The sequence below is a fragment of the Dipodomys spectabilis genome, unplaced genomic scaffold (assembly GCF_019054845.1).
Source record: "Dipodomys spectabilis isolate Male_0828 unplaced genomic scaffold, ASM1905484v1 ptg000073l, whole genome shotgun sequence".
NCBI lineage: Eukaryota > Metazoa > Chordata > Mammalia > Rodentia > Heteromyidae > Dipodomys > Dipodomys spectabilis.
This window is the reverse complement of record NW_024870750.1, coordinates 4,706,011-4,733,286: the sequence shown is the minus strand read 5'-3', so window position 1 is coordinate 4,733,286 and position 27,276 is coordinate 4,706,011. Positions and strand designations below refer to the sequence as shown.

The following is a 27,276-nucleotide window of genomic DNA, read 5'->3' as shown; positions in this document are numbered from 1 at the left end:
AGGTATTAAAGCATGTCTGTGCTTGTCGCTATAATTTGCTTTTATGAGTCCCAAACAATGAGGCTAATTGATCAGGTTCAAATCTGTGAGCTAAAGTAAACCTTCTCTCATTGCAGTCTGATTATACCAAGCATTTGTTATAATAACATAAAGCCATCCAGTGACTGAATAGATAGGGAAACACCAGTGATACGGAAAAGCAGGGGCATTTCCTACAACCATGTCTCTGAGGAGATGAGGGGAAATGGATCCACAGAATAGTGGAGGGTTGATGTCAGACATGAGGACAGTTCATGAATATGACTACAGGAAAGAGGGAGGAGAGAGCGCATGTGCAGGGAGTGGGTGGACGTGTGGGTGGGAGCTTCTATTTTATTAATAAATGGAAAACAAGGTCACCCCAGAGTGAAAGCAGGAGGAGGGTTCTTGAAAGTGTGAGAAGAGGCGTGAAGGCAAAACATTAGCATCTAGGGGTGATAAAGGCAAAACAGTGAAAGGGTAAGGGGAATGTACAGGAATTCTAAACAGCACTTGGGACTCACTTGATGTTGATGGTTATGTACTTAGAAGGAGATTAGTCATCCTATATAGTATAGGTTTGCTTCTTTGCAGCCACATTCTTGCAACAGTGAGGTTGTTGGTTTTGATGGATGAAATTTCAAAAAGATAGTATTATTTGTGCCAAGAGTTTCATACTTCCTAGATGGGAACAGTGCCCATACCTTTACATCATTCTTATTACTTTACATTTTGTTTATGATGGTTTCACATATTTCACGTGTGACATTCAAAAGTGAATGTCACACTAATGAAGTCAGGAGCAGTGTCCATCACAAATACTTCAAAGGGACTTAATGGTCATTCTCCATGAAACGGTGGCTATCTTTAAACTCACCTTCTACTTCTCCATTGTCTTTTTTTTAAACCTCATAATGTAATATTTTGTCTCCTAAGAACTTAACTATTTTATTTAATTTTGAGTTATTGACCTAAATGTGATACACATTATCTACGATATTCCTTTTCTGGAGCCATCTTCATTACCTACCATTGGGTTAAATGCTATAACTACTCAGCATAAAGCATTTTAAAATATTTTGAGAGTTCACTAAGTAGTTGTGCAATGCTAAAAGCACCTTCCAATTTGCTCTGTTCTTATTTCTCTGTCTTACTCTCTGTATATTTAGGGTATATTACTCATGGCAAGACCATATTTGCTGATTCTTTTATGAATTACATTTTCAGCTGAGGCAATTCTGCTAATTTTCATCTTTTACCCACTCATGAATTTTCCAATTTACATCAGATTGTTCTAAGACTAGTCATAAACCAGATTCTTTCTTCAGTATAGAGAATTTGTTGAATATTTTATATCTTGGAAAATGCCTGTAATTTTGTTTTATATTTTAAAAAGCAATTCTTGGAGCTGAGTGCTGGTGGCTCACGCCTGTAATCCTGGCTACACAGGAGGCTGAGATCTGAGGATCAAGGTTCAAAGCCAGCCCAGACAGGAAAGTCTGTGAGATTCTTATCTCCAATTAACCACCAGAAACTTGGAAGTAGCGCTGTGGCTCAAGTGGTAGAGTACTTACCTTGAGCTCAAGAGCTGAGGGATAGCACCCAGGCCCAGAGTTCAAGCCCCACGACCAACAAAAAAACAAAGCAACAACAACAAAAGCAACTCATGGAAAACTGAATATCATGTATATTTGAGTGATTGCTAATCTTGTTGACCTTAATAAAAAGAAAAACCAAGGTCATGCCTATTTTGGCACCAGTTTTTCAACAGGGAAAAAAGCAAAACAAAACAAAACAGGGCTCAAAATGTGGTCTGTAGATTACCTGTTCCAAAATTTCATGGGGTAATCCACAGACCTCTGCTCAGGAAAGCAAGCCTACCAAATGTAAGTGAAAGCTCTAAGATGTACTAGACTCATTAAACTGCCTCCTTACGCTTGCTAGCAGTTGTGGAGAACAGAGGATGAGTGATGTCCTTGATCCCCATTTCCTTCTGAGCTTATTACTGTCTAGTTGAGCTATGGCTGACTCCTTCCAAACAAAGATAAAAACCCAGGTCAGAGCATAGCCAGATGTTCAGATAGGTAGTAGAACCTCTATGTCTAGCAATAATTTTATGACTATATGAGTCCCAAAGTACCTGGTCACTTGAAAGGGATGGGATGCAGCTTATAGCTAATGGACAGATAGAAGAACAGAAGTGAGAAGATAGGAGACGGAAGTGAGTAGGTATGGAGATGAGCAGTAATAATGTATTTTACCTGCCCAGATAGGTGGCAGAAATGTCTGATTCTTTGGGGGCAGGGCTTGACTAGGTTCCTTTTATGTGAATTCTGAGCTCTCTGCAGTTTGTCATACAGGAGAAGTAATAGCTTAAATATTGTGATAAGGAGGATTAACGTGATAGTAACAGAGAAGATGAATTTGAACAGGGGATGATCCTGAAATATGTGAATTTTACTGAAAGAAGAATAATCCAATACCATCAAATTTAGGGCCCTGAATAGGTAACCATGGAACTGCTAAAGAGGTGGGTACAGGAGAAGAAAGATGCACATCTTCACAGGAACTTTGTAGGACTTTGTAACTGATACATTGGACATGGGGGGGGGATGATGGGAGGAGGATGAATCAAAGATGACATTAAAGTTCTTTGCTTTATGGTTGGGAAAATATTGGTGCTCTAGAGGGTAGGGATATCATGTGTGTATCATACATATATGTTTCATATGATACATATATGTTTCATCATATGATATATACATACACACATGTATATATATATTTCATAAACTGCTTTGTTAAATGGCAACTCCTTTGTACAACTACTTAAAGATAAATAAAATGAAAACAGAAGGCCAAGGACAAAGTGAGAGCTCTTTGGAGGCTACTACTGAGTGATTTAAAATAAGAGCTTTAGATAATATATATGTATATATGGTGTTAGCATGCCTGGCAAAATCTCATTATTATAGAATTATAGAAGCCAAGATGTCACGGTATAGAATAAGTTCTGACTGGGCCTTGGGATGAAATATTGTGTCAGTGTAAATAACTCACCTTACTGCTTTTGAGTCTTGGTTTCTTCATAACTATCCTGGGCATAATACTATTTCTCTGACTTAAAATAAAAAGGCTCTTGTAAAGATAAAATGAGATAATATGAGGAAGACGATGTTACATCTTTAAGGTACTGTTAATAGGAAGCCTGGTCAGCAGAAGAAATTCAGAACAAAGACAGAAATGTCTTAGGTATTTAAAATGCTTGTCTTGCTTGGCTGGACCTCAACCAAACAGCAACAAGGAATGATAGGAGAACAGAGAAGAATGAGGGTGGGAGAAGGCAGTACTGGCAAGCAATAGCAAAGATGTTTTGCCTAGGAGAGGAGCAGTAGAAGTGCAGAGCTGCTGTACTTGCCACATTCTCATGAATGCTTAGTGACTGGGGCAGGGTTGAGGTGTGCCCATAAGGCCAGCTGGAGTGAAGGAGGATGGCAGATGGCATCTGTTCTGATTCTCCTGCTCAGTGCAAGGGTAATAAGTGAAGAAAGCTGTCTCAGGTATGTGTGGTCTAGATGAGGAAGCCACACTTATCAGAGTTCACACTAAAAAACCAGCACAAGGCTACCTGCAAGGCAGGCTTCAATTAACTGTCTCTGTGTGTTTGTGACAGTCTGTAGGCAGCTTTACAGTTCACTAAAATTCACGAAGGCTCTAGAAAGATGGAGTACTCATATTCTTTTTTTTTTTTTTGGTTGTGGGTCTTGAACTCTGGGCCTGAGCGCTGTTCCTGAGCTCTTCAGCCCGAGGTGAGAGTTCTACCACTTGAGCCACAGTCCTGCTTCCATTTTTCTGGTGGTTAATTGGAGATAAGAGTCTCACAGACTTTCCTGTCTAGGCTGGCTTTGAACCTCGATCCTCAGATCTCAGCCTCCTGTGTAGCTAGGATTACAGGCGTGAGCCACCAGCACCCAGCTAATACTCTTATGCTTTGCATTACCCTTCTTGCTAAAAAACACCTCCAAAACCTGGGTTTATATTTAAAACACATGTGAAAAAAGACTGAAATGTAAAGAGAAGAAGGCAGGCTTTCTAGGAATCTTGGGCCTGAGGAAGTGCACAGGAGCAAGTAATCTAGATTTTCTTTCTTTCTTTAAAATGTGTCTCATAGTAGAGAAGCCAGCAAATGCTGGAAGACACAACCCCTTCCCTCCCCTCCGAAACCCCCTTGCTTTTCATCAAACAAGACCAAAAGGGACTGTAACCCCTCCGTACAGCATCTTTACAATAAAATAAAAATTTAAAAAAGACCAAAAAAGGGGCAGCCTAGAAAAACAGAAAACTCTAGGTCTATTAGTCAGTGCTGTCATCACTATGACCAAAATATTCAAGAGAACAAATTAGAAGGAGGAAGGACTTATTTTAGCCCATGGTTTCAGAGGGATACTTCTATATATTCTTAGACAGAATATCCTTTGTGATGAGTCTGTGTAGTGAAGGAGCTTCTTCACATCATGGTAGACAGGAAGCAGAATGGAACTGTAATAGAAGAGGGTGTGGGGAGGGTACAGCTTCTAAGTACAGGCCTTCATCTAGCCATGCCCACTTTCCACATTTCTACTACTTCCCAATAATCTTTTCAAAGTTTGAATGCATTCTTTAGGTCAGAGCCTTCATGATCTAATTGCTTCTGGAAATCCCCTCACAGATATACTTAGAGGTCTGATTTACTAATATCCTAAGCATTTATCAATCCATTATAGCGAACAACCAAGATGGATCATCACACCAGCCAAATACCATGAAATACACTAAGGCCCCATTACTACTGCAATGCTGAGATCTTCCAAGGCTATCAGAGCAGCAGCAAATCTAGCTTGCAGGTCATCTGGCAGTATCAGAAGCAGCTGAGTGAAGACTCAGGCGTTTCATTGCTGCTCAGTGGTAATAGACTAAATAGAGAGACCGACTTTCATCTTTACCCACCACTAACAAGGCAAATAGAGTGGCATGTAGATAAGATCCATTTCCTTGAACACCCAAATGTCCAGGCTCCAAAAAAAAATCAATAGTTATAGTAAATAATAGGAGGATTGAACTAGAGTGACAGAAGACAGTTATCATCAAAATAGCACAGGTATCAGAATTACCTAAGATTTTAAAATATTTCAAGAAGCAATTGAAAGTACACTTAAAATGAATAACAAAATAGAAAACCACAGTAAAGAAATAGTCTCACTGAAGAAATAAAACCATAACAAACCTGGACATGTTGGCATATGCTTGGAATCCCAGAAATTCCTACCCAGGAAAATACACTTCACTATTTTGCATGCCAGTTCTGGGATTTTGTTTTAAAGTATGATTTTATTATTATTATGATGGTGTTGTATAGAGGGTTACTGTTGGATAAACCAGGTGATAAGTATAATTGGACAATGACACCTTTTCTTTTGCTTTCTCCCAATTTCCCACTCCTGTCCTTATCCACAAGTCCCACAGTTCATTTTCCACATTCAGTATACTGAATACCATGGTTGCATTTTTCACCTTTCCTCCCTTCATTTATGCATTCCCCATTTGAAAGAGGGCTTTTATATGCATTAAAGAAAATAACTTTCTAACTCTTAGAGTTCAGTGACATCAGATATTTGCATATAGATCCCTGTTTTTATGAGAGCAGCCATTTCGCAGTTAAATAAAATCATACTAAATTATGCATTCATTTGTTCAAGGAATATTTATTATCCAGTTACTGTTCACACACGGCATATGAAGTTGGGTTGATGACACTTATATGTACAATAAGAATATATAAATTTGTACAATTAATTTACAATAATAAAAATGAAGTAAAATATGAGAGATCTGAGGAGAACCATGTAAATGAGCAAAAAGTTGCTATTACATACACATAGTTTTAGGGAATTTTCTCCTTCATTCCTTCCTTCGTTCCTTCGTTCCTTCCTTCCTTTCTTTCTTCCTTCTTTCTTTCCTCTTTTTTTTTTTGTTGGCTATGGGGCTTGAACTCTGGGCCTGGGTGCTGTTCCTAAGCACTTCAGCTCAAGGTGAGCGATCTACCACTTGAACCACAGCACCACTTCCTGTTCTCTGCTGGTTAATTGGAGGTAAGAGTCTCATGGAATTTCCTGCCCAGGGTTGGCTTTGAACTGCGATCCTCAGATCTTAGCCGCCTGAGCACCTAGCATTACAGGTGTGAATCACTGGTGCCTGGCTTTTCTTCTTCCTCCCCCTCCTCCTCCTCTTCCTCCTCTTGGACAGAATATCCTTTGTGATGAGACTCTGTGGTGAAGGAGCTTCTTCACTTCATGGTAGACAGGAAGCAGAATGAAACTGTAATAGAAGAGGATGTGGGGAGGATACAGTTTCTAAGTACAGGCCTTCACAGTGAAGTACTTCATCTAGCCATGTCCACTTCCCACATTTCTACTACTTCCCAGTAATCTTTTCAAAGTTTGAATGCATTCTTTAGGTCAGAGCCTAATTAGATCATGAATGATCTAATTGCTTCTGGAAATGCCCTCACAAATATACTTAGAGGAGGAGTCTTTCTCCTCCTCCTCCTCCTCCTCCTCTTGCTTTTTCATTTGTGTGTGTGTGTTTGTGTGTGTGTGTGTGTGTGTGTGTGTGTGTGTGTGTGTGTGTGACAAACTAGCATTTAAATTCAGGGCCTGAGCACTGTCCTTTAGCTTTTTTCCCTCAAGGTTAGCTAGCTCTCTTAGTTGATCCACATATCCATTTCATGCTTTTTGCTGGTTAATTTGCCTTGGCTTTCAACCTTGATCCTCAGATTTCAGTCCTCACCATAGCTAGAATTACAGGCATGAGTCATCAGCACCGGACAAAGATACATTTTAACTATAATAATGAGATATGTTCTATTCACATTTAGCTTCAAAATGAGTGAACTGATTTTTGCCTCCAACCAGAATGTGGCCACTAAGTACCATATTTATAGAAATTTCAGTTGCCACTACTTATCACACCATTAGTTTATTTAACAAAGCTTTTATTGTACATAATACAGTAGTGAATTGCCATCCAGCATGCTTGAATTACCAGAATTGAACATAAGTGAATTTATTTCTTTAGTTCAATTCATGGTGTTTGAAAAGTGTTTGCAAAACCTAGTATTGCACCATGGTTTGGATATAGTTTATCTCCCTAGGGTTCAAGTGCAGAAGTTGGTTGATGATGTTGATAGAACCTTTGTGTCATGGGTCCTCCACCCTTATGAACATAAATTAAGATGTTGAAGGAGTGGATGAGGCCTCTCTAAATTGGTTGATTCCCACAAGGGCAGGTTGTTATAAAGTGAAGCTGTCTTCTGTCTTGGTCACTTTTGCATGTGGCCAGTTCCCTTCCTGCTTCTCTAACATGTTAAATGCAGCTAGAGCCTCTTCACTAGGGCCTATGTATGGGTAGGGTAGGGGATTTCATATTCAGACCAGAACAACAAAGCTAGGTGATGGAATCTCAGGAGGAGGTAATGAAGTCATAGGAGGAGTCACCATCCTAGAGACAAGACGAAAGACAGGTAAGAGAGGGAAGTGGGGGAAGTGGGGGAAGTGGGGGAGGGGAGAGAAGAGACAGTGTCCAAAGGACACAGAAATGGTGTTGACTTGATCCTGAGAATGGACAGAGTAGACCAAACAGAAGTTGCGGCAGGAAACCAGAACAATGGAGGGTTACGGAAGAGAGAAGGGCACAGAGGGAAGAAAAGCCTATGAGGAAGCAAAGAAAACAAAACAAATAGATTTATAAAGAAGAGAAAAAGACAAGTAGGCAGAGAAATCTGAGTTCCAGAATCTAGAGTAGGTGAAGAGTGGAAACTCTTGACTTTACAGAAAACCAGATGAAACGCTCGTAAGTGGGGTAACCCCATCAGGCCCCTGGTGTCAGGGCAGAAACTGTGGCTGAAGATCTTTAGTGGGTTACCCAGAGCATTCTCATCCCTGTGCTGGATGAGATCAGGCAGTCAGCTGTGTTAGTTCTGTGGGCTGAACTGTTCCTTCCTCACCCTGGGGATTTTCCAAAGGACTCACAGAAACTATCTAAATGAAGAAGAATTTAGCTCAGGGTTTTCCCTCACATATAAAGTGACTATTTATATACCTTACCCTTCTGCATAACTAGCCCTGAGACTTGCAAATACAGTGTTCAGCTAGCAATGTCAGAGCTTAATTGTTTTTTCTTTTACCATGTTTAAATCTAAAGATGTTCTCCTCTTGACTGGAGAACAGGAATAGTTAAAGAAAACAGAAGTAGAAAAAAGAAAGAAAGAAAGAAAGAAACACGTATGCAGCCCCTACTGCTAGGGTGCAGGCACGGTGATACTTTATGCACCTTCTTTTTTTTTTTTTTTATTGTAAAGCTACTATACAGAGGGTTACAGTTACATGAGTGAGGTTATGAGTACACTTCCTCTTGAACATTGTTACCCCCTCCATTGTTTTCCCCCTACCATCCCCTCCCTCCCTCCCTTCCCCGAGGTTCTTTTTTTTTTTTTTTTTTGATTGTGATTAAATGATTACATAATTTCAAAGTCACAAGTTCATTCTAACTTCCCTGGAGCAAATTGTCTACCACAGTCTGTAATATATAACAGTGTTCACATGTTATATACCATATTTGTGATCAGCAGCATGAGGATATTTAGTAGTGGTTCAACCAGATGAGCGGGAGTTCTTTGTTTCTTAAGTCCTGTTAGTTTTGTCGTATCACCTAACCTTTTGGATTTAGCATCCACTTATGAGGGAGACCATGTACCGTTTGTCTCTTCGTTCTTGGCTTACCTCGCTCAACATGATTCCTTCTAGCTCCATCCATTTCCCTGCAAATGCCATTATTTTGTCATTTCTAATGGCTGCATAATATTCCATTGTGTATAGATACCACAATTTTTGGATCCATTCATCTGTGGTGGGGCACCTAGGTTGTTTCCATATCCTAGCTATTGCAAACAGTGCTGCAATAAACATGGAGGCTTTATGCACCTTCTTAGATTAGCTTTAAGGTCCCGTGGTTTGTTGAATACATAGCAGAGGGTTAAAGGATCACCTGGCTAATCTGAGTAGGGGTGATAAACTAATTTGTACAATTTAATTATTTCCAACAAAGCTATGAATTACATATAAAGAAGGAGGCTTCCAGTGAGGTCTGTCTTACTGGGCTGGTTAAGATGCCTCTAAACTAGAAATTGGGGTTCATGTTACCCCAAGTAGAAATGGAGGCAGCTGGCACAGATTTTGTAGCCAACAGTCAAAAAGTAGACTAGGTTCTGAACTTGTTTACAAAGCTATATGAAGATTTTTTTAGCCCGCTCACCTTTGCTGGAACATTTCTTACTTTCTTAGAGCTGCTTTCTTTTTTCTTTCTTCTTCTTTTTTTCTTTGTGCTGTGTGTGGAGAGGGTGGATGTCCTGGGACTTGAATTCAGGGCCTGAACTCAGTCCCTGAGTTTTTGTGTTCAAGGCTAGTGCTCTACCACTTGAGCCACAGCTCTACTTCCAGCTTTTCTGGTGCTTAATTGGAGATAGGAGTTTCATGGACTAGCCCAGGCTAGCTTTGAGCAATGATCCTCAGATTTTAGTCTCCTGAGTAGCTAAGATTATGGATGTGAGCTACCAGCGCCTAGCTTTTTTTTTTAATGTGCTGATACTGGGTCTTGAACTCAGAGCCTGGGCACTATTCCTTAGCTTTTTCACTCAAGGCAGGTGCTTTACTACTTGACTTTACTATTTCTGACTTTTTGCTGGCTGACTAGTGATAAGAGTCTTATGGACTTTCCTGCCCAGTATGGCTTGGACCTACCTTCTGAGTAGGTAGGATTACAGGTGTGAGCCACTGGTGTCTGGCTGGAGGCATTTCATGTTTAGTTAGTAACTGTTCAGATTTCAAAGGGTTAGAATTGAATTGGCATAACTGTCTTGTTCTCCACAAAGTAATGAAAACTGAATTTCCTATGCTTGCCCCTATTATGTATAGAAGACAAGAACCTCACTTGCAAGACTTTCACCTCCACCCAGCATCTCCCTTTTGAGGTCACAGCTGCAAGGTGCTAAGAAGGAGGGACAGTTAATGGCATTATGTCAAGCTAATGTCAGCACAAACCACTGCATTTTATTATACAAACTCTCAGGGGAACTGAATGCTGTATCAAGGACAGCCATTCAATTAATTGTTGAAAAAATGTTAACAACTCAAATGGTTTTAATCACATCTGTCAAGATTTGTTTTAATACTTACATTAACAGGATGTTTATTATTATAAATAGGAGAAGTTACATTGTAATTGATTTAGGAATGCCATGTAAGTTATATACAAAAAAAAAAATCTAAGAACTGTAAGTCGGGCACTGGTGGTTCATATAATCCTATAATCCTATAATCCTAATGACTCAGGAGATCTGAGGATCAAGGTTTGAAGCCAGCCCAGGCAGAAAAATTTGAGACTCTTAGCTCCAATTAACTAGCAAAAGGTCAGAACTGAAGGTATGGCTCAAATGGTAGAGTGCTAGTCATGAGTGCAAAAAGCAAAATGAAGCAGGCTCACACCTGTAATCCTAGCTACTCGAGAGGCTGAGATTTGAGGATGGTGGTTCAAAGCCAGCCTGGGTACATTCATGAGACTCTTAACTCTAATTACTCACCAGAAAACTAGAAGTGGTGCTGTGTCAAGTGGTAGAATTCAAGCCTTGAGCTGAAGAGCTCAGAGACAGCATCAAAGCCCAGAGTTCGAGGAGGAGGAGGAGAAGGAGGAGGGGGAGGAGGGGGAGGGGGGGGAGGGGGAGAGGGGGAGGAGGGGGAGGAGGAGGAGGAAGAGGAGGAGGAGGAGGAGGAGGAGGAGGAGGAGGAAAGACACCTAACCTCAGTGCCAGCACAAAAAGAAAAAAAAGGATCAAAGAACTAGAGTTATGATTCAGAGACATCATGACCACCTAAATTAAATTAATTGATTAATTAAAATAAAATCTTGTGGGGAAGGGAAAAGAGAGGCATGAGGGGCCGGAGTGAAGGGGTAAGTACATGGTATGCATGTATGGACATGTCAAAATGCAGCTTTCTTTTGCAAGTAGTTGACGCTAATAAAAATATGGGGGGTGGTCTTAAAAATAGAAGATAGAAATCCTACTTCTAAAATCTAAAAAGCCATTGATTCTCTAAGTGTAGAAAGCTTTTGAAAATGTGCTATGATCCCAAGTACTATTAAAAGCATTTTATGTAGGCAAAGGAAAAGATAAAATAAATCATCAAATGATCAAATTCTGACACTCACACACTTGAACCTCTGCTAAGGATCGTAGACATGACAGGAGACATAACCTCTATCTCAAGGGATTGTCTGTCTAGACAAGAAGAAACATTTGATATAATTTTAACAACTTCATATTACCCAAATCATCATCTGTAAAAGGTGGTAAGATCTCCAAATCTTACCTAAATATTTTTGATAGGCCCTTCAGAAAGAATGTGTTTTAAGTGAACATTGCTGAACGTACACAGCAATGTTACTGTTCTGTTAATATAACAGAAGTAAACTGTGGGTTTAGCAATTACTTGTGCCAATAGGGAAGAGTGGATCATGAAGAAGGCATTCCCCATCACTCTAGGGTACAAGCAGAAACGACACAATCACCTCTCAGGGACGTTTCAAGGGTGCTTATTTTTAACGTGGAAAGTTGAACTTGATTAATTCAAATACTCTTTATATTCCTACTGTCAGGATTCCACGGTTTTCTGATTAAACAAGGAATTGCTACTCACTACTTTGTGGAAGTGGCTTTGAAATGATACTTGTGCACTTTTAATATGGATTTGATATCTCTTACCTGAAATGCTTGGGATAAAAAATAGTTTTAGATTTTTAAAAATTTTTATTTATATTTATTTTTAGATTTAAAAACATTTGCATGCACATGAGATATCTTGGGCCTAGGTTGAAGTATATTTCATATATATCTTAACAAAACAAGAATGTATGTATATGATGTTTTATATAATTATGTGCATAAAACAAGGCTTCAGGTATAGAATTTTCCACTTGGGTTATGTCATGTTATGTTCCAAAGGTTTCAGATTTTGAAGCATTTTAGATTTTGGATTTTCAGATTAGGGATGCTCACCTTGTGTTGGGGTTTTATACTTTTTGCTATAATTTATATCTCCATATGGCCATCATAGAAAGAATATAATGGCAAGTAATTTTAGCACTTTAAACATTTTTCATTTGCTGTATTTATGGGCATGCTAAAATAAATAACTTTGCTTAATAAAATAGGCACGTGATGAGTCATCATATACTTTATTTAAAGTGGTAGACAGCAAATATTTTATAAAGTGATATAACTAGAGGAAAATACTGAAAATGTTGGGACTACTTATTTATTATTATATACTCACGTGCCCAGTAATATGCTAAGCAAGCCCTAGGAATACAAAGTTTTAAAAAACTCTTTCCCCAAGAAACTTGTAGTGGAATAAAGGAGATAGATAAAGCAACAATTGTGTTTTAACCTGAAGGAGAAACATGAAAGGGGTTTATGTAAGATGCTTTGTCAAGCACTGGAGCTGCAGAGACAGTTGGAAAAGCTTTTTACTGGAGTGGTTTCTGTTAGCTGAGTTTTCATGGATGAGAAATTAGCAAGGCAAAGCATGGGGAACACTAATCAGAGACAGCAGAATGGCCTCAAACAATGTTCAAATCATGTTTCCCCCGTCTTGGCTTGCCTCCAAGCCTGCGTCCTTCCCTTTCTTCTTCTCTCCTTCCCTTATTCCTCTTTTTACTTGTCTTGCCTCTCAGACTCTCTAGGTTTCTAGAATGGCAATGAAGGATTACAGAGCTCTTTGTATTCCTCTTGGATGAATGAGTACTTGGATATACATCTGTAGATTGTTCCCTCTTTGTAAGCAAAGCCAGTCTTCCCGAAGTAGCTCTTCTCTGAGCATGCATATGGTTTTCAGAATTTGGCAGACTGTGTAGCTCAGACAGGTTTTCAGACACCTGGTAAAGGGCCAAGGGCACTTAGAGCCAGACCAGACAAAGTCAATTTTCTCTAGCAGTAAGTTGTTCAAAACACTGTTTTTTTAAAAATTGTATATAAATGGACACATTAAGGGACTAAATCATAGATAGTTTTAAAATGTGAGATTGTTTTTATTAAGCATGGGCCTAGGTTACATCCACAAGCTTAAAAGATTCATTACCTTTTCTTCCCCTTCATGCTTATTTAGTGGGAAACTACTGAGAAACATTGTATGTTTATAGTTCTAGCTATGAGCATTCTTCATCTACATAGTACAGATATGTGTAATAGTAGAACTTAGGGGTTTTCTTCATTCTTTTAGTATATCCTCTACAGAATTGTCCATGGCAGCTGCCTGAAATAAATTCTTCTGAGCCTTGAATAATGTTCCATGCTGGAAAATTTGAGATGATGGTAGAAACTTCCATGGAGAGGGTTCTGTGAAATAAATGAGTAGCGTTATCAATTGGCCATTCTCAGATGCTGACAAGAAGTTCTATGTGGAGCCAGCTATTTGTGGTTCATGCCTGTGATCCTAGTTACTCAGGATGCTGAGCTTTGTGGTTCGAAGCCATACTGCATATGAGTCCACAAGACTCTTATCTCCAGTTAACTACCAAAAACCGGAAGTGGAGATGTGCTCCAGTGGTAGAGTGTTAGCCTTGAACAAAAAAGCTGAGGGACAATGCCTAGGCCTTGATTTGAAACCCTAGCACTGGTGCACATGTGTGTGTACATGCGTGCGTGCACACACACATACATACAAGTTCTGTGTGGGAACAGAGCATGTGAATAGGATGATGGACAGACTATCCTAATGACTTCAGCTTTATTTTCCCTGTGGACTTTAAGAGGTATCTGATTTGTTCTCATCTATACAAATCTAGAATGTGCGTTAGGAAAGTGCCCAGGCTGGGATGGAACATGGTACTTGTCTGAGGGCTAATGAGGCTTCTTCAAATGAGGCCCCGTGAGGCTGAGCAAGAAGGATTGGGGTTTTATGAAACATAGTGGGTAGAATTTGGAGATGAAAAGAGAAGAATTATTTAAGTTTCTGGCTCAGACATGTGGGTGGATGACAAAGCTTTTGAGTGAGGTGCAAATACAGGGAGAGAAAATCAATGTAAAAATGCTTCTAAAGATAGTGGTGCTCTATTGCAAATGTAATGTATTAATATTAAGATCACATTTCACTGACCTTTAAGACATGGTCGTTAGAGACATTACCAGGAATCACAAGGGCCAGTGATTTAATATCAGTGTGTAAAAGATATAAACTATGAGCCTTTTCAATTTCAAATTTTTAATTGATACAGGAGATCTACAATGTCAAGTTCATTTGTAAGTTGATGAAATTTTACTTTAATTATAGATTTTTTTACTTTCTGATATAGACACATTAATTCTACCCAGTGAAAGTTGATATAATTGCATTCTTATAATCTCATTTATTCCTATAAATATGAACTATTGTAAATCTTCACTACAGAAGAAAATAAAGTTACCTAGGTGCCAATATGATATATCAGAAAGATATATGTATATGTATATGTTTACTCATTTGGTAAAGTTATTAGATAAAATAGTAGAAGGATTTCTTGTTTACTTATCTTCCCCAAGAACTCTTTAACTTTTAATGAAATGCACATAATATTTACTACCTTAAATATTGTTTAGTGTATAGTTTGCTGTGTAAATTACATTTACACTACAGCATTGTCACCAGGATTGTGCATCCTTGCCACCATTAATCCCAGCACCTACTCTGTAACCATTAAACACTAGCTCCCCATTTCCATCTCCCCCCAATCCCTGGCAACCCAAATTCTACTCTACTTTCTGTCTCTATGAACTTGACTATTGGAGGAAAACTCATTAGTTAGTTTCTTTTTTCTCTTTGAGAGACTTTTATTAAAACCATCCGGCCCTGAACAGAGAGCCATTTTATGATCAAAAAAGAAGCAAAAGGATATTCTTTCAGTGAGCAAGATAAAGATTCACACATAATGAATTCAAAACTATAGGATTTTTTAAAAAAAGTGGATGCATCTTTTAAGAATTTACAGGTCATTCAAACTACTGAGGCCAAAATGGAAAATGACCTTGTGATCCTGAAGACAGGGGAGAAAGGAGGGATGCGAGAGGGTGGAACAAATAGCAGTGTGGGGTTTTGTGCATTCCCAGCTCTCTATGTAGCTCACATGTAATGTAGGTAATACTACTTCCATTTTATAGCTAAGGCAAGAGAGGAATGAAGTAAATTTAACATGGCAAACCTCATAGAGATGGAAGGGGCACAATGCGTTCTTTCTTTATGTCTCAAAACCATATTCTCGGTGGTATTGAGACTTCCTTCTTTAGGTCACTTAGAGTTGAGGAACATTGGGTCTTTCATAGTACTCATTTCTCCAGTGCTTCCTATTTTCTGATGTACAACTAGCTACTTTGTACACAGGAGCCAGTAAGCCAGTCTGTGCTGTGCACAGCCTTGAAGTTGAGAATCTCTTTTATATTTTCTTTTGGGATGGTACTGGGGATTGAACTCAGGGCCTCAAGCTCCTGCTTGTCTTTTTTTTTTTTTCCTCAAAAGCTCATTGGCTTTAAAGAAAAAGAACATAATATATTTTGTGTAGAAACAATGTGTTTCTTCATGTTGACATCCATATAGCCATGTAATTGTGCTGTCGTGGTAACTGTTCAAAGGGTTGAAAGCAGCATGGTGCTTTAGGGGTGATGGGAAGTTAGTATGCTGGTGAACTTGGGCATGACCATGCTGCTCAGACGATAGCCAGAGTTAAGTAGCAAACAGCAGCCTCCGGGCAGAGCTGGTAAATGAAGGCAGTGTTTGAGAGCACAGCATCTCCAGTAGCTTTGTCTGACTTGGAATCCTGGGCCACCACTTTCCACTTGTGCAAATTGTGTAAGTTGTAGAGTTTCAGTTTCCTCATCTGAAAGCCAAAGAAACTGCCTTATAGTGTTTAGGAAGTTTTAGTGAATCGTTAAATGGGAAAGTATTGGAAAAAGCTCCTGGCATACCATGACTGTTTCGTCTGTGTTAATATTAAGGACTGCTGTTCCTCAGGAGAGTTTTATGATTCTTATATTCTCTATGCCAGTCTGAACAGAGCAGGGAGCAGAAAGTGTGATTAGACTGTGGCTATAGATTGTTTTGAGAACTTGCTACAGTGGGGTTTATTTTTGTTTTTGTTTTTTAAATCAGCTAGAAGTGGATGGCTCATGCCTGTGCTCCTAGCTACTCAGAAGGCTGAAAATGGGTGGAAGGCAACCCAGGCAGGAAGTCTGCAAGACTCTTATCTCCAACTATCTGCCCAAAAGCCCGAAGTGGAGAAGTAACCCAAGTTGTAGAGTACTAGCATTGGTCATGAAAACTCAGGGACAATGCTCAGGCTCTGAGTTCAAATTCCATAATTGGCACTCTTGTGTGTGCACAGATACACACACACACACACACACACACACAGACACACACATCAGCTAGAATTGGAATGTAAAATGCTTTGATGGTTAGTAATTTCTAGGGTTCTGCTTTGGCCCCACGTGTTTTCTTAATTTTGGGGAGAGGGGTTGGTCGTGGGGCCTGAACTCTGGGCCTGAACGCTGTCCCTCAGCTCTTCAGCTCAAGGCTAGCGCTCTACCACTTGAGCCACAGCACCACTTCAGGCTTTTTTTTTTTCTTTTTGCTTATGTGGTGCTGAGGAATCGAACCCAGGGCCTCAGACATGCAAGGCAAGTGCTCTACCGCTGAGCCAACTTCCCAGCCCTGTTTTCTTAATTTTGATAATGGAAATGTGAAGTGTGAACATTCTTGTGGCCTGAGAAGAGTGACACCAAGCCCTGCTCACTGTGGGCTATGACACGAAGCCCTGCCCACCATATGCTATCTGAAAGGGCTGTGAATGGAAGGATCACACAGTGGGAGGAGCCCTCAGGTCCTTCCACAGCACCACAGAGGTGGAGGGGGACTCTGGCTTAGGGATTTCTCCTCTTTCATGCCACCCTTATATGCTCAAGAACTCCCACCCATCCTGTCCTTTTGCTGTATTTATTTTTGAAATCCTGTCTTGATTTTTGCCCAAGGAAAGCTTGGACTGCAGCCCTCCTATTTATATATATCCCACATAGCTGGAATGACAGGTGCGTACCATCGAGCTCAGCTTTTTACTGGTGGAGAGTGGTCTCTTGTTCTTTTCTACAATCCTGCTGATCTCAACCTCTGGAATAGTTAAGATGAGAGGTGTGGTCTACAATGTCTGGTTGAGAACAGATATTTTGGTCCCCACGTATTCCTCTTCTTTTCTGTTGACATAGTAAGGCACAGAAGAACTTTTTTTTATCAGCAATTCTATATTCAGAAACCTGAGTTCACAACTGACCTATAACAACCTGCTTCCTTTTTCCTGTTTGGAAACTTCATGTTCACTGATGACTCTCACTCCGGAATGGCTGCTGCCTAGAACAATACATGGCAGCCATAAAACATACTCAAAGCATTCTAATTGAATGATTGAATGGATACATGAATGGCTCATTTTCTTTAAAGGAGTACTGGGGAGACTGTGGGAAGATAACCAGAAACAGAAAAATGTAAGCCGTTAATTTTCCAAGTGCTCGACAGAGTTCTTTGATTTTTCACCCATGCAGCTTCTTTTTTTCTTTACATATGAGTAGTAAGACAACTATTATGATTTGTTTTTGTCTCCTTTCCACCTCTAAAATTGTGCTTGTAAGACCTGTGTTGCTGTGCCCATTAGAACACCCACGGGTCTTTCTTTCTCTTTGTTGAGTAAGGACTTCCACCACTCAGCCAGCCTGCATTAGTGCAGAGAGGCAGGGAACCCCAAGAGATTCTCAAAGCAGCCTCTTTTGTGGAGCAAATTAAGGACAAACACAAATCATTTGGGGATAGTTTGACCTAAATCTTAACCCATTTATTTTCTTAAAATAAATCTCTTTTTTTTCCCCTAATGATTTAAACGTGTTTACTTAAAAAAAGAACAATAGTATAATTATTGCTTTTGAAATGGAAGGCTTTGAAAACAAATGACACTGGTGAAAAAAACTTCAATGGCTATGTGATTTATGGTCATCTTATGAAGTGGATCTAATCATTTGGAGGACATGGGTTTTGTAGTTTCCTATTCCAGTGTTTTATTTTTATTGGAATTGCACTCACATTTTCTCCCTCTTTCGCAAATGTCTTTCTCAAAAAAATCACACATGCCTTCTTCCCACTTGTTCTAGCTTATCTCTGCAAGTGTTTGCACTTACCCTTACTTTGCTTGTTATTTGTGTTTTAAAATCGAATAACAATGATAGTTATAATTTAGTAAACATCAATGACCTGACAGGATGAGTCTGTGATTGAACTTCAGTTATACCATTTAATCTTCTTTAAAACACTGAGATTCAATTTACGTACAGGAAAGCAAACCAATTTCATCTGCACTGTTCAGTGGGTGTACTCACGACACCTATAATCCTAGCACAGTGGAAGCTGAGTTAAGAGAATCATGAGTATGAAACCAGCATGGTGTACATAAAAAGACCCTTTCTCAAAAACCAAACAAAATGAAACAAACAAAAAATGCTAAATACTTAAATGGCCCCAAGGATATTTAATGATTCTCCTATATTGTTGTGAAAAGCTCAGTGGAATTTCTATGTAATCCATCACCAGCCACTTTGATTAAAAGAAATTGACATTCTTTCAGGCTACAAATTTGGCTACTTTTTTCATTGAAAACATTATTTTTTCATGAAGAAATATTATGTTCATTCCCAAAAGAAAATCCATGAAAGAGGATATAAGTAGATTTTAGTTTGATGTTTTTTTATGAAAGTATGAGGTTTTATAAAATTAAGGAAGTTACCAAGTACTTTTCAAATATTATTGCATTAAATTCTGCAACAAATATATGTGGCAGTTCTCCAACGAACAGATAAGGAGATGGAGGCACAGAACTATGCAAATGGATGAGGGAGAAAAGAGTGTGCTTTTCAAGTTTACAGCTTTTCTGGACTATAACAACTTCCTGAGTAGCTGCATAGAAATTGCATCGTTTGCTGGTAGGAACAGAGACAGCTGTTGGTGAGTTCACCAGCTCCAGTGTTGCCGCCAGCAACAGCCTGCTTCCTTCAGTGAGCAGTGCATCCTGAAGTAGAACAGAACTGCAGGACTGTGCAGAATGAAGTGCAGAGAAGCCAATGGGCTCCAAAGACTGAAGTTCTAAGTGTTTAAAAATGATTCTGGAGGGGCTGGGAAGGTGGCTTAATGGTAGAGTGCTTACCTCGCACGCATGAGGCCCTGGGTTCGATTCCTGAGCATCACATACACAGAAAAAGCTGGCAATGGTACTGTGGCTCAAGTGGTAGAGAGCTAGCCTTGAGCTGAAGAGCTGAGGGACATCACCCAGGCCCAGAGTTCAAGCCCCACAACTGACCAAAAAAAAAAAAAGTCTGGAATTCTAGTTGCAAAAGTTTGGAACTATGGATGCCAGCGGCTCACACCTATAATTCAAGTTACTCAGGAGTCTGAGATCTGAGAATCAGGGTTCGAAGCCAGCTTAGGCAGTAAAGTTCATGAGACCCTTATTTCCAGTTAACCAGCAAGAATCAGGAAGTAGAGATGTGGCTCAAGTGGTAGAGTGTCAGCCTGGATGGAAAAAGCCAAGGCTCTGAATTCAAGTCCAAGTATGAATGTGTGCATGCACACACACACACACACACACACACACACACACACACACACACACACACACACACACACACACAATTTGGAACGAAGAGCTATAAGTATCAAGTGGTAGAGCACCCAGAAACACAAGGCCCTGATGGTCAAACCCCAGTACCACCAACCAACAGCAACTAGCATAAGAACTAGATCTTGGAAGTAGATGGAAAAAAAGAAAAGTTCGAAAGAAAATTTAATTATATAACATGAAGAATTGAATTAATCTTAGAACAAAGAAGAAATGTTAAATTTGCAAGACAGAAAAGAACTAATGGCAAATGTATTTTTCTTTCTGCACATTTAGCACCAACTCTAGATTCTTCATAATTCATTGCATGGAGAATAATTGTACAAGGCTGTTTCTTTTCTGCAACATGAGAATAAAAAAATGGTGATTTTTTTCCTATGGGTTAAGTTTGTTAAATCTTTAGCCTTAATTTTGGAAAAGATTTTAGAATCCCTTTTGATCTACTGATTTCTTACGTATGTCAATAACTGGGCTGAGCATATGGGTTCAGTGGCAGAGTACCTGCATAGCAAGCACCGGGCCTTAAGTACAGTCAAGTTATCAATCAATCAATCATCAATCAATATTTTGCAACATAATAGTAGCCTGAACTTTTGCTTTTCTGAGTAATTCAGTGTAAAGTAAGTATTTTACTTGCGTATGCCAATGGAAACAGCCAGTAACCGCAGTCCCTCAACATGAATGATATTTGGGTAAGTGAAGGACTCTCAATCTTTTCTTCATATTTCTCTGAGTTGCTTGGCAGGTTATAAGCAGACTTTACTTTGAAATAACAATGATTATAGTAATAATCAATGAAAACGATAAAGAATTATGAGTTGAGCAGAAACTAATATGTGTTTTGGACATTTTCAGAAGACAAACAAGGCTTCTGTGGTGGAAGGCTCGTGCAGTTATAGATGCACAAAACTTTGATTTGTAGATGAACTGAGGTGGACTCTGCAGTGTTACAGCACTATACTAGTCCCTCTGACTCGAGAAGTTTCTTCATTATTTTTTCTTTTTAAGAAATTTGCTTGTCTTTAAAGTCACGATTTTAGGTGTAAGAATGGGTATTTTATTTGACTAGAGAAAGGATTTTTATCTGGTTTGGGCCCTATTGGAACCTAGTGCCAGTAACAGTGCCTGACACAGAGTACATGCTCAACAATTTATTTTGTTGTTGTTGGTCATGGGGCTTGAACTCTGGGCCTGGGCACTGTCCCTGAGCTCTTCAGCTCAAGGCAAGTGCTTTACCACTTGAGCCATAGCACCTCTTCTGGTTTTCTAATGGTTAATTGGAGATAAGAATCTCACGGACTTTCCTGTCCGGGCTGGCTTTGAACTGCGATCCTCAGATCTCAAACTCCTGGGTAGCTGGGATTACAGGCGTGCTGTGCCCAGCACAAAATTTTTTGACTAACCGAAATTATTATTATTTAAAAAGAGTGCTGGGTACTGGTGGCTCAAGCCTGTAATCCTAGCTACTCAGGAGGCTGATATCTGAGGATCATGGTTTAATGCCAGCCTGGGAAGGAAAATTCATGAGACTCTTATCTCCAGTTATTCACCAGAAAACTGGCAGTGGATCTGTGGCTCAAAGTGGTAGAGCAAAAGAGCTCAGGGACAATACCCAGGCCTGGAGTTCAAGCCCCAGGGACAATACCCAGGCCTGGAGTTCAAGCCCCACGATCAACAGTAACAACAAAAAAAAGTTTTATTGAGACAAAATTGAGTTATATTAAACTCAAACTTATAGAATTCCCTAAGGTGTACAAGTGTACAGAAGCATGAAACTATCGCCATGATCAAGGAATGGAGAAATAGGTATACCCATCTCCAAAAGTTTCACTGAGTTATTTTGTGGGTGTGTATGTATGTGAAAGTATTGGGGTTGAAATTGCTTTTTTTCCTTCAAGGCTGGTGCTCCACCATTTGAGCCATACCTTTACTTCTGGTTTTTGACTGATTAATTGGAGATGAAATGTCTCATGGATTTTCCTGCTTGTGCTGCCTTCGAAACACAGTCCTCAAATCTCAGCCTTCTGAGTAGCTAGGATCAAGAGTTTGAGCCACCAGCATCTGGCTCACTGAATTCTGTTGTAACCCACTTCTACTGGCTTGGCCTCATCTTTTTTTGGTCAGTACTAATTAGTTCATATTTTCTTGATTTTTATATAAAAGGAATCATAGTGTTCTCTTTTTGTTTAGCTTTGTTCATTTGGTGTATTTTAATATTCAGTTGTATTGTGTATGCCAATATTTTTTATTGCTAAGTAGTATTTCACTGTGTAGATATAGTATTATTTAAACTCACTGTTGATAGCAATTTGAGTTGTTTCTAATAAAGTTGTTATGAGCAGATGTTTTATAGTCATGTGCATTCCGTTTCTTACATTTGGATAGATCCTAAGGTAGTTATGCATATACATTTTCAAGAAGAAACTGCCCGTTTTCATCTTAATTTTGACTATGCTAATAGGCAGGTGGTGATATTTCACAGTGGAGTTTTACTGTTGTTTCATTTCATTCATTATTTTCCTGTGATTCTGGGAATGTGAGGTCATTTCTGTGTTTATATGCCTATCATATATTTTCCTTCATGAAGTAACTGTTCAAGTCTATTTTGTTATTAGCTTTTTTTGAGAGTCCTTCTTCCTATATTCTTCACACAAGTTCTTTCTGAGATATGTTTTGCAGATATTTTTCTCAGTCCATGGTCTATCTTTTCATTCTTTTAACAGTCTTTTGAAGAGCAAGAAAGAGTTTTTATTTCTGATCAAGTCCAATTTATCAAATTTTTAAATAGATTGTATTTTCTCTGCTGTGTCTCCAGAAACCTTACCTAACTCATGGTGACAAAGATTTTCTCCTAGAAATGTTATAGTTTCAGATTTTACACTTAGTTTATGTTTAGTTAACTTTGGTATGTGATGTGAAATGTGGATAGATGTTCATCCTAGGTTTTATTGTTCTGTTTTATTTTCTTGTGGGATCCATTTTTATAGCACCATTTCATTAAAGATTATCCTTTCTCCCCTGAATTGTCTGTGTTGCATTTATGTGTGCATCCAATTATGGAAACTCTAGTCTGTTCCTTTGATCTGCTTGTTTCTCTTAAGCCAATATACTTTCTTGGTAATTGTTAGCTTTGTAAGTTCTTAGCTCTTGGTTCTTCTTTAAGTTGGGGACATTTTAAGTATCTGATTACACAGAAGAGTATGACAACATCTCTGAGGTAGCATTTGTTTTGGAGAGCAATCTGTTTGCTGATGTGACCTTTCTTATTATGTGTGTTCTGAGTAAAATTAATGTATTAATCACATCACTAACCTTTTCACTATTATTTACTGTTTTCCTTTAGCTTGGATATTTATAATTACCAGAAGATAGTCAATGCTTATTATATTTTTTTCATTCATTCTTTACCTTTTAGATTTATGGTTCCCAAACAAACCCATGGGGTAATAAATGTGTCATTTTCAGATTAATCGCTGAGTTATAATAGATTTAGCTCTCAATCCATTTCTCAAGATTTGCAAGGTATGATTCTTGGGAAATATTTGCTCAAGCTTCAGTTAGGGTAGTTACTCAGATGAATGTTATCATTAGTTTTCTCCTGAGATGCTTGTCATATTTTTCTTCCAACATACTGAGAACCTCACTTGTAGGACTACTTCCTGATGAGTCATAGTTTTGGAGTTCAGTCGATTTATTCTGCATATGCTTTTAATTGACTTCCTGTGCTCCAAGGGAAATGAGAAAAGTGAGGAAGTGGATTCAATGATCATTTATGATTGGGAATTCATAAATAAATAAGGCACACATAATTATATAGAGAGATTTATTATAAGGAATTCTCACAGTTATGGAGGTTGACAAGATTTGCAGAAAAGTAAACAATAGGAGTACAGGGGCTGGGGGTGGAGGTGGCTGATGGCCTATTTCTAGTCTGAAGACTGAAAGGCTTGAGACCTAAGAGGAACTGATGTTTCAGTTGAAGTCTACAAGCAGGAAAAGGCTAAGGGCTCAGATCAAAGGCAGTCAGGCAGGAGAAATTGCTTATTTGAGAGGTAGGCCTTCAAATTAGACTAGTCTCACCCACTTTAGGAAGGGCAATCTGCATTACCTAGTTGACAGATTCAGATGGTAATCTTCCCCAAAGAAGAACCTAGAACAAGGCTGAGTAGCATCTGGACATCTTGAAATCTAATCATGTTGATATATAAAATGAACTTTCACAGGTAGGTTGGGGCATTGTAGCCTTCCTTTCTTGGGTAAAACAAATTGATTTCTTTCTGATAACCAAAAGCTAAAATAATAATTTAGTTGGTCTTTCTTTTTTGCTTTATAACTGGTAACCTTTAATTTTTTTATCTTTAGAGTCATACTTATTAGGAAACTGATTCAAAATATGTTATTGTTTTGTGCCTCCTTGTCTCAGTCAGACACAAAATGGAGAATTCTCCAGTTGCTTTTGTGTGCTTGTTTAATTTATTAGTAGTAATGACAAAAATAGTGGGTCATGAGTTTTGGGCGTTAACACATGCCAAGCATTGTCCTAAAGGTCTTACATATGTGCACTGATGCTTATTGCAACCACTCTGGGCCCAGTACTGCCCTCATATTCCAGATCAAATTTGGGATTTGTTCTTAGGCACCTGCCACTCAATCCTGGATTCTTCCCAAAGATGCCATTTTGAATGGACGTGCCTTTCTCCTGTGAAGCCTTCGATGAAGAACTCACTAAACTACCTAGACTTTGTGAAAGGATGCTGGTGTTACAGACATTGTGGGTGGCTGAGAATGTAGACCAGGTTCATTGTAGCTCACTCAGCACGTACTGAGGAACCAGCACAAAGCATACTGAATGTTGGTACTGGGGATATTTGCCAGTAGGAAGGGCTGCTTTCCAGCCTGCATTATCTACATTACCCACATTGTCTACATCTTGTGCTCTGTGTTTTATGTAATGCCTCTCCTGAAAGTATTGTAGAGTAGTGTGCTGCTAGTATGCAGAGGCCTAAACCATAGAGAGAAGACTACACTGTTACTTCCCAGCTAAGCAGTCTGGGAGACAGTATGCTAGTTGAATTCTTTTCAGATTTTACTCCGTTGTTATAGGAAGGTAACACAAGACAAAAGATATGCCCCAAATACCTGTGAATATTTGTCATAGTGAACTCTTCAAAAAATCAATGCCTGTGTTTTACCCCTCTGCACAATAGTCATTAGTGTTCTTTGATAAATATTTTTACTTTTTTTCTGAGTACCTACCCGTCCCCTGGAAGTTACATTAATAGCTATGTGGTTTGGCTTGGCTAAGTGACCATGAAAGAAGCGTCATCTATAAAGTAGGAGTTTTAAGACTGGATGTGTGCTTCACCTATTTCCTGTGTCTGAGCCTCCTTTAGCTCAGTCACGGCTGCCTACCAATCATCAGTGCTTTTTCTGTTGTAATAGCTCTCAATTCATAGGAAGTTGCAAAACTAACAGAAGCCTCATGTACTTCGGTGTTTTCCCAACGAATTCTGCAGAGTTGGTCCAGCTATAACATGTTTATTTAAGTCACTAAGATTTTGAGATTGCCTCAGATGAATAGTTCCATTAATTCCATTAACTATTCCATATGATTAAAAAGTGAACACTTTAATTACAGAGATGTGAAACTTTCTAAAACTCCATCACATTTTGATTGGCTATTCTTTTAGCCAATAACACATTTTATCTTAACGGCTACATAATGTATGTAAAAAAGTATTGCAGTGGTGATATACCAGAGGGATTATGGTTGTGTAAGTCAGATAATGAGTACATGTTTTAAACAGTGTTACCTCTTCCTTTGTTTTCTCCCAATTTTTTCCTCATGATCTCCTTCCCCCACAATTTCTACAGTTCATTTTCAACACAGTGTCTAGTGAGTATCACTGCTGAATTTGTTTATTCTTTGTCCCTCCATTTCTCCCTTAGCTCATAATGTATTTTTCTTTCCCTGCTGGCAGACTACCACATACAGAAAGGAGTATGTCATATTCATTTCTAAATACCTTCCAACCAATTGTTGTAGAAGATACTCTAAAGTGTTTGTCAATGAATGAATGTTGAGTTACTGTGTAGTTGCTAGTCTCTTATAGGGGAAAATATGAAATAAAAAGTTTGTCTAAGCTGGGTGCCAGTGGCTCACCCCTGTAATCCTAGCTACTCAGGAGGCTGAGATCTGAGGATCACAGTTCAAAGCCAGCCCGGGCAGGAAAGTCGGCGAGACTCTTATCTCCAATAAAAACCACCAGAAAACTGGAAGTGGTGCTGTGGCTCAAGTGGTAGAGTGCTAACCTTGAGCTGAAGAGCTCAGGGACAGACTTCAAGCCCCATGACCAAAAAAAAAAAAGTTTGTCCAGGGAATTCAAGGTGTTGTTCTATATCCAAAAGTTCATTATTGCCCAGCTGCTATGGCATTGATCTATGGCATCAACTAATCTACGATCTTATAGATCAATACCAGAGCAACAGTGAAAGCTTGGGAGGCTGAATGAGGAAATATTGGTAGAAATGAGACAGGCAGAGAAAGACATTTATTGTAGGATTTTTATTCCAGTAGAGATAGGATTCTCCCTTGCATCATTTATAGGCTGCCGTGCCTCCTTATTTGACACATATCAGTAGATTTTTCAGTTTTATAAGAACAATTTAGGGAGAAGGGTACTGACTGGGAGGATCACAGCTTGAGGCCAGACTGGACTGAAAGTTAGCATGACTTCATCTCAACAAACAAGTTAGATCGTGATGGTACATACCAGTAATCCCCAGCTGCAGAGGACTGAGATAGCATAAATAGGAGGTTCATAGTCTGAGGATAGCCCAGGGAAAAATGCCAAGAACCTATCTGAAAAAAAAAACAAAACAGCTAAGCAAAAAGAGCTGGAGCATGGTTTAGTTGGTAGCATGCCTCCCTAGTAAATAAAAGGCTTGTACAAGGAGAAAGAAAAGAGGGAATGGAAAGAGGGACAGAAATGAAGAAAGAGAGGGCAAAAGAAATGGAGAAAGGAAGGAGGGAAAGAGATGGAGAAAGGTAGGGAAAATTCATACTTAGCAGCCAGCAGTGCCCAGATGCTTCATGATGTGGACCCCTGTGATTGACACTGGAGAATCACTGGCCCTTAGACACAAGATTTGAAGGCTATTAGTCACCACTGTCCTGCTAGTATGCAAATAGATATTGTGCAGCCTTCCCTCAGCTCATTCTCATTTTTCAGACCTCTGTTACCATCTTCCTTCTGAGTTCTAGCCAGTGTTTTCTACAATCCTCTTAAGCTGGGCTTTGACCAGAAATGAGCACAGCACCTTGGGGAGAGCCCAGGCCAGTCTAAAAGGGACCCCTGGCTTCTGTCTAGATATAGGAAGTGGCTTGCCTCTCTCTTCTTCCATGCTAATGGTATATACTTGTTCCAACACTTC

At 39.2% G+C, this 27,276-nt stretch overlaps 1 protein-coding gene across 1 annotated transcript in view; it reads left to right on the top strand.

The window, feature by feature from the left end:
• Positions 1-27,276, top strand: part of Rtn1 (reticulon 1) — a 198,379-nt gene that overhangs the window by 8,264 nt on the left and 162,839 nt on the right. The window lies entirely within an intron of this gene.